The sequence below is a fragment of the Hemiscyllium ocellatum genome, chromosome 34, assembly GCF_020745735.1.
Source record: "Hemiscyllium ocellatum isolate sHemOce1 chromosome 34, sHemOce1.pat.X.cur, whole genome shotgun sequence".
In the NCBI taxonomy this organism is placed as follows: Eukaryota; Metazoa; Chordata; class Chondrichthyes; order Orectolobiformes; family Hemiscylliidae; genus Hemiscyllium; species Hemiscyllium ocellatum.
Window position 1 is genome coordinate 5,856,281 of NC_083434.1, and position 17,974 is coordinate 5,874,254.

At 44.2% G+C, this 17,974-nt stretch overlaps 1 long non-coding RNA gene across 1 annotated transcript in view; it reads left to right on the top strand.

Moving 5' to 3' along the window:
* Positions 1 to 1,386: 1,386 nt before the first annotated feature.
* Positions 1,387 to 17,974, top strand: part of LOC132832318 (uncharacterized) — a 43,283-nt gene continuing 26,695 nt past the window's right edge. Inside the window, exon 1 of the long non-coding RNA XR_009646927.1 lies at positions 1,387 to 1,507. This is a non-coding gene — a long non-coding RNA (uncharacterized LOC132832318). The remainder of the gene's footprint in view (positions 1,508 to 17,974) is intronic.

Sequence of the window (17,974 nt, forward strand, 5' to 3'; positions counted from 1 at the left end):
CGTGGGGTGGAGACACCTCCAGACATCTACCAATTCCAATTCCGCACATAAATCCACTAGTTGTTTAGATTGTGAAGAACATGTTGAGGGGCCCCTAGGTATTCTATCCACCATGGGATCCATAAGGAAATTAAAGTCTCCCCCTATAATAATCTGCCGCAGTAAAAGAGCCATCAATTTGGAGGATGCATCAATCAAAAACTGGGGGACAATAAACACTCAAGATACCATACTCTTCTCCAAGTTTTGAGGCCTTGGGAATGATAAACCACCCATATTTATCTTTAATCTGCTCTAACAACTTAAATGAAAGGTTCTTCTGAATGAGTATGGCCACTCCCCTGCTCCTAGTATTGAAGGAAGGGAAGAACACTCGATTAAATCCACCCTGTTGCAATTTCAACTGTTCTTTACCATTGAGATGAGTCTCCTGTAAAAGGATGATGTTCACCCTCTCCTTTCTAAGACTAAAAAGCACCTTCTTCCTTTTAATTGGTGAATGGATCCCTCAGACATTCCAGGTACACCTTTTGAGGACACAATTAGCCATGACTCTCTCCAACATCATTTATCTCCAAAACAGAAGAACTCAACTTATCAACTACTGAGCATAAACAAAAAAAATTCACAAAATTTAAAAGATACATAAGCTAAAACTACTACATCTAACATGCTAATAACTACGTATACAAAAAAAAAGCCTAAGCCAAATACAACACACTTAACAAGGGGCTCTACCCCCTGCCCACAACGGGCACTTACATAGCCCCAAAACACCTTCATATCTCATTCCAACTTGAGCCGAATCCCAGACTCAGGTCAAAAAAAGGAGAAAAGTAAAAGCAAAAATTATCTTAACAAGGAAGTTAAAAGTTACACTCTACCCATCCCCATACATTATCACTTATTAATATCAGGAAAAATGGGTTCAGCAACATCTTCTTAAAAAAAGGGGAAAAAGGAAAAGGAAAAGGAAACACTGTTTGTCCACATACTTTCAGTTATCTGGTCTATCTTAAAGTGTCCAAAACATTTTTCACTTTTTCCAAGGAGTCGAAAGAACGCACAGACCCATCACATGTAAAGCAAAACACCACCTTAGAGAATACTGGATACCAAGGTCTCTTAAATTTCTCTTGGCTTCATCAAAGGTCTTCCTTTTATGAATTACAGCTGCAGAGAAGTCCTGGAAAAACTTAATCTTGGACCCTTCGTAAATTCAGGCCTGTGGTTCCTGTCCCTTTAGTCTTGAGGCTTCCATAACTTTGACCTTGTCCCTGTAGCTGTGGAGTTGCACTAGGACCACGTGGGGGCGCAGGTCTGAGCTGAACCTGCGCATTGCGACTTTCCACCTTCACCTGATCTGACGCATTCTCCAAACCCAGATACTGTGGCAGCCAGCTTTCAAAAAAGCTCACTGGCTGGTCACCTTCTACTCCTCTGGCAGCCCCACCACACATTCTTCTGCCGACCTCTGTTTTCAAGGTCATCGACGTGCTCCTGTAAGGTAAGCACCTGCCTCTCCAGTACTCAAGCCTTCTGTTTTGTAGTATCGATTTCTGTTTCAGAAGCCACTGTCCCCCTTTCAACTTCCTCTGTTCGGTGCCCTAAGCCTTTCAGCTGCTCCCCATACTTCTGGAGCATGGCTGTGACCGGATCCAGTCTGGCGCGAAGCTTTTCTTCAATCGACGACTCAATCATCACTTGGAGTTCCGTAAGCTCCGTAGCCAGGGCCTGGTGAGTAAGGACCCTAGTGGGCTGGTAGAGGGAGCTGTAGTTGCAGCCATGGAAGCACCAGACTGCTCAGGTGAGCGTCCTCTGTGTTGGGACTTGCTGGGGCCTTGACCAGCAAGTTATGTTTCTTTGGTCAAGCAGACTTTTTTTCTCTCTTTTTTCTTTCTGTAGTGCTTATTTTTTCCCCAGCACCTATGATGTGTGTGTGCAGTTGTGAGACACAGTGAGAGACACAAAGTGCACAAATCTTTATTTAATTTCCACCACCAGGAAGAAAGGAAACACCCGAGTGGCCTGTGACAAGCAGTGCCCTTCACATCAAAGGGCAATGCTGTGTGACCAAACAGTGAAGGGGAGGGCAGGGACTAAATCAAAATAGAGTTGGAGGGCACAAGCAGACTTTATAGTACAATTTGTGTAGGTTCTTTAGGTTCAGAAGCTCTTTAAATACCGAATTTTCATAAAAGTAATTTAATTGGGGAAGTGAGAGTGCCTGAACTGGATGCAGAGCTCAGCAAAGCAGACCTCTCAGTTTGCCGCAATCTTGGATCCCCCTGTTATCTCAGTTTTGAAGGCTTCCCATTTTCCAGCCATCTCTTTACCTGCAAACATCTGTCCTCAGTCAGCTTTTGAAAGTTCCTGAAAAGCATAGCAGGTCAGGCAGCATCCGAGGAGCAGGAAAATTACGTTTCAGGCAGGAGCCTTTCATTAGGAGTGAGGCTGGGAGTCTCCAGGGTGGAGAGATAAATGGGAGCGGAGTGGGGCTGGGGAGAAGGTAGCTAAGATAGAGGTGGGGTTGAAGGTGATAGGTTGGAGAGGAGGGTGGAGTGGAAAGATGGGAAGGAAGATTAACAGGTGGGACAGGTCATGAGGACAGTGCTGAACTGGAAGGTTGGAACTGGGGTAAGGTGGGGGGAGGGGAAATGAGGAATCTGGTGAAGTCCACATTGATGCCCTGGGGTTGAAGTGTTCTGAGGCGGAAGATGAGGCATTCTTCCTCCAGGCATCGGGCGGTGAGGGAGTGGCGGTACATGAGGCCCAGGACCTGCACGTCCTCGGCAGAGTGGGAGGGGGAGTTGAAATGTTTGGCCACGGGGCGGTGGGGTTGATTCGTGTGGGTGTCCCGGAGATGTTCCCTAAACCACTGTGCGAGAAGACTTCCAGTCTCCCCAATTAAAAGGACATCGGGAGCAACGGACACAACAAATGACATGTGTGGAAGTGCAGGTGAAACTTTGATGGATGTGGAAGGCTCCTTTGGGGCCTTGGATGGAGGTGAGGGAGGAGGTGTGGGTGCAGATTTTGCAATTCCTGCGGTGGCAGGGGAAGGTGCCAGGACGGGAGGGTGGGCTGTTGGGGGGCGAGGACCTGACCAGGTAGTCACAGAAGGAATGGTCTTTACAGAAAGCTGAGTGTGGAGAGAAATATATCTTTGGTGGTGGGGTCCGGTTGGAGGTGGCGGAAATGTCGGCGGATGATGCAGAGGTTAGTAGGGTGGAAGATGAGGATTGGGGGGTTCTGTCTTGTTGCAGTTGGAGGGGTGGGGTTTGAGGGCAGAGGTGCGGGATGTGAATGAGATGCACTGGAGGGCATCTTCAACCACGTGGGAGGGGAAATTATAGTCTTTAAAGAAAAGGTCCATCTGGTGTGTTCTGTGGTGGAACTGGTCCTCCTGGGAGCTGATACGGCGGATGAGGAGGAATTGGGAATACGGGATAGCATTTTTGCAGGAGATAGGATAGGAAGCGGTGTAATTCAGGTAGCTGTGGGAGTCGGTGGGTTTTTTAAAAATGTCAGTATTAAATCGGTCATCATTGATGGAGATGGAGAGTCCAGGAAGGGGAGGGAGGTGTCAGAGATGGTCCAGGTGAATTTAAGGTCAGGATGGAATGTATTGGTGAAGTTGATGAACTGCCCAAACTCCTTGTGGGAGCATGAGGTGGTGCTGATGCAGTCATCAATGTAGTGGAAGAAGTGGGGAGTGGTGCCAGTGTAACTACAAAGATGGACTATTCTGTGTAGCCGACAAAGAGACAGGTATAGCTGGGGCCCATGCAGGTGCCAATAGCTAGCCCTTTTGTCTGGAGGATGTGAGAGGATTCAAAGGAGAAATTGTTAAGGGTGAGGACCAGTTCGGCCAAACAAGTGAGAGTGTCAGTGGAAGGGTACTGTTGGGGACGTCTGGAGAGGAAAAAACGGAGGCCTTGGAGGCCCTGGTCATGGCGGATGGAGGTGTAGAGGGATTGGATGTCCGTGGTGAAGGTGAGGCATTGGGGGCCGGGGAAGCGGGAGTCTGAGAGGAGGTGGAGGACGTGGGTAGTGTCTCGAAATTATGTGGGGAGATCCTGGACTGGGGGGATAGGACAGTTTTGAGGGAGTTGGAGAGGAGTTCGGTGGGGCAGGAGCAGGCTGAGACAATGGGTCGGCCAGGGTGGTCTCAGGCCTGTGGATCTTGGGAAGGAGGTAGAATCGGGCGGTGTGGGGTTCCCGAACTGAGGTTGGAAGCTGTGGGTGGAAGATCTTCTGAGGTAATGAAGTTGTGCATGGTTTGGTGATTTGGGGAGGTGGGGGGGTGGGGGTTAGGTCATGGTCGAGGGGACAGTAGGAGGAGGTGTCTTCAACTTGGCACCTGGCTTTAGCAGTGTAGAGGTCAGTGTGCCAACTACCACTGCACCCCCTTTATCCACTGGTTTGATGGTGAGGGCGAGATTGGAGCAGAGGGAATGGAGGACTGCACGTTGTGAGGGTGAGAGGTTGGATTTGGAGGGGGTGGGGGGGGGGGAGAGACAGGTGGAGGCGGTTAATGTCTCGGCAGTAGTTGGTAATGAAGAAATCGAAGGCGGGTAATAGGTCAGCACGGGGTGTCCAGGTGGATGGAGTGTGTTGGAGACGAGTGAAAGGGTCCTCGGAAGGTGGGCGGGAGTCCTGTTTGAAAAGGTTAGCTTGGAGGCAGAGGTGGCAGAAGTGTTTGACGTCATGATGTGTATTGAATTCGTTGCTGCTGAAGACTGATCGTTCATCCTCAGTGAGGGGGAGGTCTGAGGGAGATGGTGAAAACTCGGCAGGGCTGGGAGCTAGGACCTGATATAGGTGTGGAGCTGTGAATGGGGGTGAAGCCTGTAACTGGAGTGGGCACGGTAGTAGGGGCAATGGGGGTAGAATCATGAACAGGGGTGATGTTCCCCTTAGAGTTTTGGGGGGGGCAGGAATGGTCACAGTAGGATCCATGGGGGGTGGGGGGGGGGCGCGTATCAACAGTATGCAGGTGAGTGGCATTGGTCAGGGGGGAAGTGGTGAGAACAGGTGCGGGGGGGGCGGGGAAAGGAGGGCAGAAGTGGCAGAACACGTGATGTCACACGTGGTGAATGTGAAGTCATTAGGGCTGGAAGTGGCTGCAGAAGCAGCTGCAATGGACCCAGAAGCGATGTCATCGATCGCTGTGGGGATGGTGGCTGTACCTGCCTCATGGCTAATGGCGGCCAAGCACGTCCGGAGGCTGGGGGAAGCTTCTGGAATGTTTGAGGAGTGCTGCTTATGGAGGTGGATATATAAAAGTTTGTTGTACCTACAGGTTTTGATGTTTGAGATGGTGTAGAAATATTGTTCGTTAAGAGTATGAATTCTTCTTAGAATATAGTACAGAAGGGGTCCTTTGCAGTTTTGAGAGAGTGTGGCCCTCAGTTGAGGCATAGCTGACTGTAGAGAGGTTAGGTGGTGGCGCAAGGCTGCAAATGGAGTGGAGGATCCTGAAGGAGAACCGTTCTGGTGGTTTTGAATTTGTATTCTGTACTGGTTGTCCTGTTTGAATCCAAACTGAGTTGGTTTGAATGCTCATGACCTGTCCTACCTGCCAGCCTTCCTTCCCACCTACCCGCTCAATCCTCCTGTCCGACCTATCACCTAAATCCCCAGCTCAGCTATCATCTCTCCGGCTCCACCCCCCTCCCATTTATCTCTCCACCCCAGAGGCTCCCAGCCTCATTCCTGATGAAGGGGTCCTGCCCGAAATGTCAATTTTCCTGCTTCTCGAATGCTGCCTGACCTGCTGTGCTTTTCCAGCACCGCTCTAATCTTGAGTCTAATCTCCAGCATCTGCAGTCCTCACTTTCGCTTTTTCGAAAGCTCTTGCCTAATATCATCAATATTGGCCTTCCTCCAATTTAGAACTTCAATTTTTAGATCTGGTCTATCCTTTCCCATCACCATTTTAAAATTAACAGAATTATGGTCGCTGGTCCCAAAGTGCTCCCCCACTGACTCCTCAGTCACCTGCCCTGCCTTATTTCCCAAGAGTAGGTCAGGTTTTGCATCTTCTCGAGTAGGTACATCCATATCCTGAATCAGAAAATTGTCTTGTACGCACTCAAATTCCTCTCTATCTAGTTTTGGAACATTTTCAGGGTTTTCTGACATTCCCTAAGGCAGCGTTGCTGATACACATTGTTTGCCTCTCCCATCTCTCAGCCATTGTAGTCAGCAGACAATAGTAGACTATGGTATGCTTCTCTCCTCTCACAAGCAGGCTATCAATACTAATATACCTCTTCCAAAATCATGGGTTCTTATGTTACTAACCTAATGGCTGGTACATTATCAAGCACCTTCTGAAAATCCAAATAGATTACATCCATTGCTTCCCATGCATCTGTCCTGCTTGCTTCCTTTTCAAAGAATTCTAATGAATTGTTAAGACTTTGTGAAGCCACACTGACTCGGATTGATTATACCGCATCTTTAAATGCTCTGCTATTACATCCTTTACTATAGACTATCTACAATCTTTCAATACAGACGATGTTAAGCTAACTGACCAAAGTTGCTTCTACTTCCCTTTTGAAACAAACGTGTTACATTGGCAGTTTTCTAAAATTCTGGAACTTTTCCAGAACCTAAGGATTCTTGGATTACCATGAGAGTGCATTCATTATCTCTGTAACTACTTATTTTAATATCCAAGGAAGCATCCCATCAAGTCCAGGGATACGTTGGTCTTTAGCCCCATTAGTTTCCTTAACACTTCTTGTAGAGGCCCATGTAATGTTCTGGGGACCCGGCTTCGAATCTTGCCATGGCAGATAGTGGAATCTGAACATAGAACATAGAACAATACAGCACAGAACAGGCCCTTCGGCCCACGATGTTGTGCCGAACATCTATCCTAGCTTAAGTACCCATCCATGTACCAATCCAATTGCCGCTTAAAGGTCGCCAATGATTCTGACTCTACCACTCCCACGGGCAGCGCATTCCATGCCCCCACCACTCTCTGGGTAAAGAACCCACCCCTGACATCTCCCCTATACCTTCCACCCTTCACCTTAAATTTATGTCCCCTTGTAACACTCTGTTGTACCCGGGGAAAAAGTTTCTGACTGTCTACTCTATCTATTCCTCTGATCATCTTATAAACCTCTATCAAGTCACGCCTCATCCTTCGCCGTTCCAACGAGAAAAGGCCGAGAACTCTCAGCCTATCCTCGTACGACCTATTCTCCATTCCAGGCAACATCCTGGTAAATCATCTCTGCACCCTCTCCAAAGCTTCCACATCTTTCCTAAAGTGAGGCGACTAGAACTGCACACAGTACTCCAAATGTGGCCTTACCAAGGTCCTGTACAGCTGCAACATCACTTCACGACTCTTGAATTCAATCCCTCTGCTAATGCACGCTAAATTCAATATTATTGAATTCAATAAAAATCTGGAATTAAGAGTCCAATGATGACAATGAATCCATTGTCAATTATCAGAAAAATCCATCTGGTCCTTTAGGGAAAGAAACTGTCACCTGGATCTGCTCTGGCCTACATGTGATTCCAGACTCATAGCAATGTGTTGGACTCTTATTTGCCTTCTGGACAAATCGGGATGGGTAATAACTCTGGCCCCCACCATTGAGGCTGACATCACTTGAATGAATAAAAAGACATTATTGTATTTAGTTCCTCTCCTCCTTTTGCCCTTGATTGGTTAGACATTTTAGAATGCACTTATTGTCTTTTGATGTGAAGACTGATGTAAGGTATTTCTTCAACTCCGCCATATCCTGGTTCTCAATTATCATTTCCCAGCTTCATTCTCTAAGGGGTCTATGTTCACCTTGGATTCTCCCTTCCTTTTTAGTATGATTAAAGAAACTCTTGCTACTTGTCTCGATGTTATTAGCAAGCTTACCCTTAAAGTTTATTTTCTCACTCTTCATTTTTTTTGGTCATCTTTTGTAAGCTTTTAAAACTTTCCCAGTACTCTGGATTACACTAATCTTTGCCAATTTTATGCTCTTTTTGATGATATCCATAAATTTCCTGTGTTAGCCATGATTAGCCTTTCACCTTAGAATCCTTCTTCCTTACTGGGAAGTATTTTTGCTGTGAGCCATGAATTATCTTCTTAAATGTTCTACAATAGTCTTTGCTACAAAACTTTCCCAGTCCATCCAGCCAGCTCTGCCCTCATTCATTTTTAATGACCCTTATTTAAACTGAGTACAGTCGCCTCTGATCCAAATTTCGCCCTTTCAACTGGGATGTTATGGTCACTGTTTCCTAGGGGATATTTAACTTGGGACATCAATTATTAAAGCTGCCTCACTCCAAGTCACCCAATCCAAAATAACCTAATCCCTAACTGGAACCGCAACATATTATAGGAAACTTTCCACTCTTACGCATTCTTCCTCATGGTTGCCTCTCCCAATCTACAAGATTGAAGTCACTAATGATTAATTGACTGCCTTTGTTATAGGTCCTTATTTCTTCACTGCCCAACCACAATGCCGGTGTTGGAGCAGGGTGCAAAAAAAGTTAAGTCACACAACACTAGGTTATAGCCAAACAGGTTTAATTGGAAGCACTAGCTTTGGACTATAACCTGGTGTTGTGATTTTTAACCTTATTCCATTTCATACAGATATTGCTACCCGAACACCTTTCCTTTGTCCCTGTCCTTTCAAAACGTTTCATACTCCTGAATATTTAATACCCAGCTTTGATCTCCTTGTAATCAAGTCTCCATAATGTATTTGTGCTGTTAAATTATTTTGTTCTGAATCCTAGGTGCATTCAAAAGCCATTGGCTTTTTAAATAATTTTTCCCTTTTGACCTTATTTATTGCTGTTATTCTATATTTGTAACCTGTGTCCCTTCCTGTCCTACCCTGTTTAAAAAAACAAACAAAAAAAATCGCACAACATCAGCTTTGAAAACTAGTGCTTCCAATTAAACCTGTTGGACTATAACCTGGTGTTATGTGATTTTTAAACTTTGTCCACCCCAGTCCAACAGCGGCATCTCTAAATCATGTTCTGCTCTGGAGTAATGTTATCCTAATAGTTGTCCTATAATGCTGCCATATCCTTTGTTTCATAGGCTTATACTCTTCCTTTCACTCCCATTAGTTTGAAGCCCTCTCTACAGCTCTAGTTATTCAATTTGCTGGCACACTTTCCACAATGGCTCAAGTGAAGCCCATCCCACCAGAATAGTACTGGGGTAGAAGGGAGCTAAGTGCCAATGCCACACAAACTGAAACCTATTCCGTGCACACCAGCCTGAGCTACACATTTAATTCCTTGATTTTATTTATCTTCTGCCAGTTTATCCATGACACAGACAATATCATTTAGGTCTTACATTTTTCAGCAAAGGTTTTTTTTCCCAGTCCTGTCAATGTCCTTGATATGAACAAATAAAAACAACTGGACACCTCTTTTGCCTTTCCAAGTTCCATTCCAGACCTGAGGACTGTCCTTAACCCTGACACCAGGAAGGCAACACAGGCTTCAAGACTCCCATTCAAGGCTACAGACAACAATGTCTATCCCTTATTTATACTGTCCCCTACCACTACTACATTCCTATTTCCTCTCCCAATTCAAATGTTTCTTCCTACCAAGGTACATAATACGTTTGCTAATCATCCCTACAGTCCCCACCCTTGTCTACAGAAGAACCTCAACCACTGGACATTTGCAGGGACAGAAGCTCCTCAATTGCAACCCCCAGGTTCTTGTATGTACCTCACCGATGGTCACTCTTCTGTTCCTGATCACACACCAGTTTTGTTTGGCCTTTGAAAGGTGTGACCACCTTCTGCAGCAAAGCACCTCGGTAACTTTCCGCCTCTGACTTGGCACAATGTCTGCAGCTCAACTCCGATCTGAAGTTCCTTGAGGTGCAAATCCTTACTACAGACATGAATCACATTGATGGCCAGCAGTTTCTACACGTTGCAGCAACCCATCACCTATTCTGTCATCACTAATCATATTTAGTTGATAAATTAATTTTGAGATTCCCCACTCTTTATACTTCACTATACAATCAGTTATTCTCATACAATCCCATATAATAAGAAAACCATGTAATAGCACCATTATTGAAACTGATTAGATTACTTACAGTGTGGAAACAGGCCCTTCGGCCCAACAAGTCCACACCGACCCGCCGAAGCGCAACCCACCCATACCCCTACATTTACCCCTTACCTAACACTACAGGCAATTTAGCATGGCCAATTCACCTGACCCGCACATCTTTGGACTGTGGGAGGAAACCGGAGCACCCGGAGGAAACCCACGCAGACACGGGGAGAACGTGCAAACTCCACACAGTCAGTCGCCTGAGTCGGGAATTGAACCCGGGTCTCTGGCGCTGTGAGGCAGCAGTGCTAACCACTGCCACCGTGCCACCGTGATGGAGCTGGAATCGTAATTATAAACAATACACACTTTAAAAAAAACTTTGTACTTTAGAAACAATGTCCCCAATTTGTCAGTTGTGCTATAGCGAAGTTTTGGTAAAGAGTTGTGTTAAAGAAACATGTTATAGCAGAACAATCTGTAATTGTGTATTTTTATTTTCTATAAAAATGAAACAAGTCATAATATTTGTATTTAAAAAGAGAAGTATTTTACTTTAAAATCTCGAAGTATGCACTAGTCCTTCAATCAGCTTCCTTCTTTTCATTCTTGTTATGGTGTGTTTGGTGGTGTTACTCCCTTCCCAGTCAGCCTCTCATTGCATGCCTCCAATCCTCTCCCTTTCACTCTGAAGAGTTTACTTCTTACAGTAAATCCTAGTTAAAGCACCTCCATCCCTCTTTATACCAAATTTCATCTTTGAACCAAAACTTCCAAAGATTGTCAGTAACTCACTCAGCCATCTCAGCCTGCTCACACTGACAGCTGCCTTGTTAATCTACAGCCAGCCTATCCAAATCCCAATGTTTAGCCTGTCCAGTGTCTCAGCTACCTGCTGGAACTTAATTGGTCATATGGCATCTTGAATCAGCTAATTAGTTTTTCGTCGAGACAGGCACCAGGATTACTGAGTAATGAAATATAGAACCTGCGCACACATTTTACTTTTATATAGATATCCTTGAGAATGACTATGACAAACCTATCCACAAGTTGGTTTATAGCACACTGACTTAACAGTAATAAAATGCCCAAATCAATTAAACTGTGTCTTGAAATTGCTTAACAAACAATATTGGCTAAGACAGCAAATGAACTCTGCACTGTTCAGCGCTAATTAATTCTAGTTGAGTGCCAAACAATTTATTGCTTGTTGAGTTGGCTGCAGAGAAAAGATGTTGAGATGTTGTATTACTTAATGAAACAACTGCATTGCTATCTTACACAAAATCTCAGTGTAAAGTGAGCCAATCTTAAACTGTCCATGGAATAGTGAGGGTGCAGTGGTCGGGGGGGGGGGCGGGGGGAAGCAGGAAAGTCTTTGTGCTGCATTCCCATATTCCCATCAGTTTAATTTCCCAAATTCAGAAATGGTAAGCCTCTCAACTGGGGACCTCATGTGCATAACAAATATGTAAGCCATCAGGTCTGCAAGCCATTTTAACAGCAGACTTTCCAACTGGATAATGATGGGGAAGGCCCCCCGCGCCGCTCCCCCCCACTCCTCGTTGTGCAGTGGTAGTGTCCCTAATCTTAGACCAGGAGACTGTAATTCAAGTCCTACCTGCTCCAGAGGTATGAAATATTATCTCTGACCAGGAAAGATAGTCTAACTGGGTAATGAAAATTAGTAGTAGACAGGGGAGAAATATGAAGAGGCAAAGATGACTATCCTGGCTATACAAGGATACCATGAGTCTTTACCACCGCAGTTCCACTTTCACCCTTCAACTGTAGAATTGCAGTCACTGCACCATTCCCTTACCAAACTTCTACCTTTCCAGAACATTCCAAGACCAGAAGGGAGGTGTAAACATACCAACTCAACTACGTTAGTGATTATGGGCATGTAGCACAACACAAACAGCATTAAAGGTGATTAGATTAGACTTACAGCGTGGAAACAGGCCCTTCGGCCCAACAAGTCCACACCGACCCGCCGAAGCGCAACCCACCCATACCCCTACATTTACCCCTTACCTAACACTACGGGCAATTTAGCTTGGCCAATTCACCTGACCCGCACATCTCTGGACTGATCTTTGATAAAAGTTACAAGATAGCAGAGTGAGGTATGCTTGCAAATATAGTCTTATGGTGCTTAAAGATTGGATTTTACATATATTTATATATAAACTAGCGAAGGAGTCAAAAGGAGGATAAAAATTACAACTGGATTTCTTGGGCATAATCATAAAAGTGTGGTAAATTTGAGTATGCATATAATATTTTTTATACACAGTTCATTGGGTAGGTTCAGTTAATTTCAAATAACACTAGACATTAGAGTCCTAGAGATGTACTACATGGAAACAGACCCTTTGGTCCAACTCATCTATGCTGATCAGATATCCTAAACTAAACTAATCCCATTTGCCAACACTTGGCCCATATTCCTCTTATCCCATCCTCTTCATATACCCATTCAGATGCCTTTTAAATATTGTAATTGTACCAGCCTCCAAGTCTGGCAGCTCATTCCATTCACATACCACCCTCTGCATGAGGATGTTGCTCCTTAGGTCTCATATCTTTCCCCCTCTCACCCTAAACTAATGCCCACTCGTTCTGGACTACCCTACCCCAGGAGAAAGATCTTGTCTATTTATCCTATCCATGCCCCTCATGATTTTATGAACCTCTAAAAGATCACCCCTCAGCCTCCGACGCTCCAAGGAAAGCAGCCCCATCCCCTAAAGATCAAAAGGGGGGCAAAGAGAGGAGGGGAGTGGTGTTTTTGATAAGGGGTAACATTATTGCTGTACATAGGGATGGTATTCCTGAGAATGCATCCAGGGAAATTAATTGGGTGGAACAGAGAAATAAGAAAGGGATGATCACCTTTTTGGAGTTGTATTATAGATCTCGTAAAGTTAGCAGGAAATTGAGAAACAAATTTATAAAGGAGTTCAGTTATCTGTAAGAATAATAGCGTGGTTATGGTAGGGGATTTTAATTTCCAAACATAGACTGGGACTGCCATAGTGTTAAGGGTTTAGATGGAGAGGAATTTGTTAAGTTTGTACACGAAAATGTTCTGATTCAGTAAGTGGATATACCCACTAGAGAAGGTGCAAAACCTGACCACCTCTTGGAAAATAAGACAGGGCAGGTGACTGAGGTGTCAGTGGGGGAGCACTTTGGGGTCAGCGACTATAATTCTATTAGCTTTAAAATAAGTGATGGAAGGGGATAGACTGGATATGAAAGTTGAAGTTCGAAATTGGAGGAAGGCCAAATTCGACAGTGTTAGGCAAGAGCTTTCAAAAATTTGACTGGGGACAAAATGTTTGCAGGTAAGGCTGAAAAAAAATGGGAAGCCTTCAAAAATGAGAAATGAGAAACGAGAGTCCAGCAATATATTCCTGTTAGTGGTAGATGTAGGGAATGCTGAATGACTATAGAAATCGTTTCCTTTTTCTTAACTAGGATGTCATGTCAGGTACAGGCAGCAGATCTTGAGTGAATCCCTAGAAGATTAGAAAGGCAGGAGTATATTTGAGGAGGAAATCAGGAAGGCAAAAGGGGACATGAGATAGCTTGGGCAAATAGGGTTAAGGAGAATTCAAAGACATCTTATAAAAACATTAGGAACAAAACAGTTAACTAGGGAGAGGATGAGATCAGCAAGGCAGCCTATAGGTGGTGCCGCAGGAGATGGTCAGGAGGGCGTTGAGAGATGCTAAATGAGTATTTTGCATCAGTGTTTACTCAGGAGAGAATAGGGCAGGATCAGCAAGGTTAGCTAATGTGGTGCTACTATTTAAGAAAAGGTGGTAAGGAAAAGCCAGAGAACTATAGACTGATGAGCCTGACGACAGCAGTGGGCAAGTTGTTGAAAGCAAGCCTGAGAGACAGGATTTACATGTGTTTGGAAAAGCAGGGACTGATTAGGGATAGTCAATATGCCTTTGTGCATGAGAAATCACACCTCAACCTTGATTGTTACTACTTCCAAAAAAAAACTCAATGACGATTGATGAGGACAGAGCGATGGAAGTGATCTATACGGAATTCAGTAAGGGGTTTGACAAGGTTCCTCTTGATTGACTGGTTGGCAAGGTCTCATGGAATACAGGGAGGACTAGCTATTTGGATACAGAACTGGTTCAAAAAGAGATAGAGGTGGAGGGTTGCCTTTCAGACTGGAGGCCTGTGACCTGTGTGTGCCACAAGGATTGGTGCAAGAGTCCACTGCTTTTTGTCATTTATATAAATGATTTAAATGGAAACATAGTAGTTAGTAAGTTTGCACATGACACCAAAATTGGAGGTGTGGTGGACAGCGAAGGAGGTTTCCTCAGATTACAATGGGATCTTCATTTGGATGGGCCAATACTCTGAGTGGCAGATGGAGTTTAAATTTTATAAAAGTCAGGTGCTATATTTTGGAAAGGCAATTCAGAGCACGAGTTATACACTTATGGGAAGGCTCTTGGGAGTGTTGTTGAGCAAAAAGATATCAGAGTTCAGATGCATAGTTCATTGGATGTGGAATCGCAGGTAGATAGGATAGTTGGTATGCTTTCCTTTATTAGTCAGAGCATTGAGTACAACAGGAATTGGGAGGTCATGTGGCTGTACGAGACATTGGTTAGGCCACTTTTGGATTATTTGTGCAATTCTGGTCCCCTTCCTATTGCAAAGATGTTGTGAAACTTTAAAGGGTTCAGAAAAGATTTACAAGGACGTTGCCAGGGCTGGAGGATTTGAACTATTAGGGAGAGGCTGAACAGGCTGGGGCTGTTTTCCCTGGAGCGTCGGAAGCTGAGGGGTGACCTTAGAGGTTTATAAAATCATGAGGGGCATGAATGGGACGAGGTCAGACGAGGTCATTCCCCTAGGATGGGGAAGTCCAGAACTAGAGGGCATATTTTTAGGGTGAGGGGGAAAATAATTTTTTTTTAAAAAAGAGACATTAGCAGCAATATTTTCGTGCAAATGAGCTACCAGAGAAAGTGGTGGAGGCTGGTACAATTACAACATTTCAAAGGCACCTGGATTCGTATATGAATAGGAAGGGTTTGGATGGATAAGGGCCAAGTGCTGGCAAATGGGACTAGATAAGGTTAGGGTATCTGGTCAGCATAAGCTAGTTGGACCAAAGGGTCCAGTTCCATGAGGTACATCTGACTCCATTCAGCCTCTCCCTGTAGCTCAAACCCTCCAATCCTGGCTACATCCTTTTAAAATCTTTTTTGAAACCTTTCAAATTTCATAACATCGTTTCTATAGGAGGGAAATCAAAGTTGTGCACAACATTCCAAAAAGTGCCTGAACTAATTCCCTGTACAGCAACATGATCTCCTAACTCCTACACTCAATGCTCTGACCAATAAAAAAAAGGAAAGCATATCAAAAAACCAGTTGATTTATCTACACCTCTACTTAAGGAACTATGAACCTGTACTCCAAGGTCTTTGTTCATGAGATCTTAATGCTACAGTATGAAAAATATATAAAAGCTTAAGATAAATACATTTGATTTTACAAAACTTGGAAATGTGAAACACTGTCAGCAGTAGGGATTATCATTAATGCCTTAAAATGATTAAGGCAAGGAGTGTAAAATAAAACTCAAATTCTGATATAAAAAAAAGTAAAACCTTCCCTTTGGTTTATGTCAGCAGCACTTTAAGATTAGATCCCCTAGCGTGTGGGAACAGGCCATTTGGCCCAACAAGTCCACACTGACCCTCCAAAGAGAAACCCACCCAGATCCATCTCTGATTAATGCACCTGACACGATTGGTGATTTATAGCATGGCCAATTCACTTGACCTGCACATCTTTGGCTTGTGGGAGGAAACCCATACATACACTGCAAACTCCATACGACATTCCCCCACAGTCTCCAGAGGCTGGAATTGAACCCAGCTCTCTGGTGCGGAGGCTGAAGTATAACCACTGAGCCATTGTGCCACCCACTTTACTTGAAGGTTTAAAGTCTCCCAAAAACTGGGTATAACTAGAAGTTAGGCCAAAGCTAATAATTAAGATGGGGGGGGGGGGGAGATGTTCTAGACGGATATTTATTGCTCAAGCAAGAGGCTATCAAGTCATTTAATACTCTGGTGGCTGCATGCACAAATTTGCTGCTACATTTCCTATGTTTGTAATTACACTTCAAAAGAAAAATTTCAATGGCTGTAAAGTGCTTTTAAAGTCAAAAGATTTTAAACCAGTGGCTTTCTTAAATCTCACATTTAGATAATGTCCCAGTGAGGAAAGGCGACTGGTGGCAGCAGTCCAACACAACCAGTGTTTCTATCTTATGTGCAACATTGTAGATCTGGTCAAATTGGAGTCTAATTGCTTTCAAATTTGCAGCTATTCATTCAAATTCCTGAAAACATTTTATTACCAGTAGTCCATTGGCCCAATATCAGTACCAATATTCAACTGGTCAAATTCAGTGTCAATATTCCATTGCTGGCATTATTAATGAACACTGCACACACCATTACCTGGGCCTTATTCACCAGATACCATTACCTATGTTCTGAAACAGTTTTCAGTAATCCAGTCAGAGGCATACAGCATGGAACCAGGCTCTTTTGGTCCAACACAGCTATGCTCTCAGATTTCCTAAACTAGTCCCATTTTGGTGTTCAGCCCATATCCCTCCAAACCTTCCCTAGCCACGTACTTGTCTAAATGTCTTCAAGTGCTATAATTGTACCAATTTCTACCACTTCCTCCACCAGCTCATTCCATATGCACACTACCCTGTGAGAGAAAAAAAAATTCCTTTTAAATTACTCGTCACCTTAGCCTATGCCCTCTAATTTTGGAATATCCTACCCGCAAAAGACCGGTTATTCACCTCGTTATTTTTAAAATCTCTAAAAAGGTAACCCCTCAGCCTCAAACTCCAGGGAGGCAAGTCCCAGCCTATCAAACCCTGCAGTTTTTTTTAACTGCATATGTTAATGATATAGAAGACAGTATTAGTAATAACATTAGCAAATTTGCTGATGATACTAAGCTGGGTGGCAGGGTGAAATGTGAGGAGGATGTTAGGAGATTACAGGGTGACCTGAACAAGTTAGGCGAGTGATCAGATGCATGGCAGATGCAGTTTAATGTGGATAAATGTATGGTTATCCACTTTGGTAAGAACAGGAAGGTAGATTACTACCTAAATTGAATCAATTTAGGTAAGGGGCAGGACAAAGACCTGGGTGTTCTTGTACAACCGTCAATGCTGGTAAAGCAGGCAGTGAAGGCGGCTAATCGTATGCTGGCCTTATCTTATTTCCCTTAAATTCCTCCAATCCAAGCCCTTAATGGCAATCCCAGTCTCTGTTTGGAAAGTTAAAGTTCCCTACAGTTAGGGCACAATTATTCTTACAGCTGTGATCATGTATTTACTCTTCAATTTCTCACTGACAGTTAGGGGCCTATTAGTACAAAGTGATCACCCCCTTATTTCCTAGTTTTTTTAGATTACTTTACAGTGTGGAAACAGGCCCTTCGGCCCAACAAGTCCACACCTACCCGCCGAAGCGTAACCCACCCATATCCCTACATTTACCCCTTACCTAACACTACGGGCAATTTAGCATGGCCAATTGACCTGACCTGCACATCTTTGGATTGTGGGAGGAAACCGGAGCACCCGGAGGAAACCCATGCAGACACGGGGAGAACATGCAAACTCCACACAGTCAATCGCCTGAGGCGGGAATTGAACCCAGGTCTCAGGCGCTGTGAGGCAGCAGTGCTAACCACTGTGCCACCATCTATCATCTGCCTCACTGGAAGATCCTTCAGGAATATCCTCAAGTATTGCTGTAATATTTTCCTTAATTAAAAA